The 1,100-nt window shown below is 45.0% G+C and overlaps 1 non-coding gene across 1 annotated transcript; it reads right to left on the minus strand.

Moving 5' to 3' along the window:
* Positions 1-410: 410 nt before the first annotated feature.
* Positions 411-483, minus strand: trnak-uuu (transfer RNA lysine (anticodon UUU)). Its single transcript has one exon. It is a non-coding gene; the product is annotated as a tRNA-Lys (tRNA).
* Positions 484-1,100: the final 617 nt, after the last annotated feature.

The following is a 1,100-nucleotide window of genomic DNA, read 5'->3' on the forward strand; positions in this document are numbered from 1 at the left end:
AAGTTACCCCTCAGATTCCTATTAAATCTTTTCCCCTTCACCTTAAACCTATGTCCTCTGGTCCTCAATTGACTTACTCTGGGCAAGAGACTCTGCGTATTTACCCGATCTATTCCTCTCAAGATTTTGTATATCTCTATAAGATCATCCCTCATCCTCCAGTGCTCCAAGGAATAGAGTCCAAGCCTACTCAACCTCTCCCTATAGCTCACACCCTCTAGTCCTGGCAATATCCTCGTAAACTCTGCCCCCTTTCCAGCTTGACAATATCTTTCCTCTGACATGGTGCCCAGACTGAACACAATACTATAAATAAAACGTACAACAGCTCCAGTAGTGTGGATCAAACCCAGGTCGGTCACTGGCGCGTTTAAGCAGCAACTCTACCACTGTGCCAGCCTAAAACTAACCGCCCGAACAGGGACTTGAACCCTGGACCCTCAGATTAAAAGTCTGATGCTCTACCGACTGAGCTATCCGGGCTGTGTTGTGTATAGAGTGTAGAGTTGTAATGTTCAGCCCCTTGTGTTTATGCCGACCATTCTATCCATCTACACTAACCTCATTTTGGTGCATTGATTCCAAATCTTCACTGCCAAGAGTCAAGAGTCAAGGGTCGGGAGTGTTTCATTGCTAGACGTACCAAAAGAGATGAATGGAATTCTTCATTGCCGCAGGCTAACAAGTCTGTAAACACAGTGCTCAGAGATTACATAACGGACAAACAAAACAAATAATGTGCAGAAACTTCAAAAGCACGCACCGCCAGACTCAGGAACTGAAAATGAGAAGCCAGAGTGAGAGATGAGGATGAAAGGGGAAAAACGGGAGCAGGAAATTTGCGGGAAGCAGGGATAGGAGTAGTGTGACCGTACATTCTGTAGATCAAACAGTATTGCTGATTTGACCCATGTCTGGTTTTGCTGCTGATGACCTGATCCATAATCCATGTCATGTTTCCACACCACCACCACCTAGTAGCATGCGGGCAGCCGTGTTGGTTAGGCAGTTCAACTTACGATTTAGAGCCTACGGTACTCATTTCGATGGTCTCTGTATGTATTCTAATTAGAGTACTTGTTATGATGTATAATGACTCT

This window comes from Leucoraja erinacea, chromosome 5 (genome assembly GCF_028641065.1).
Source record: "Leucoraja erinacea ecotype New England chromosome 5, Leri_hhj_1, whole genome shotgun sequence".
NCBI classification, from domain to species: domain Eukaryota; kingdom Metazoa; phylum Chordata; class Chondrichthyes; order Rajiformes; family Rajidae; genus Leucoraja; species Leucoraja erinaceus.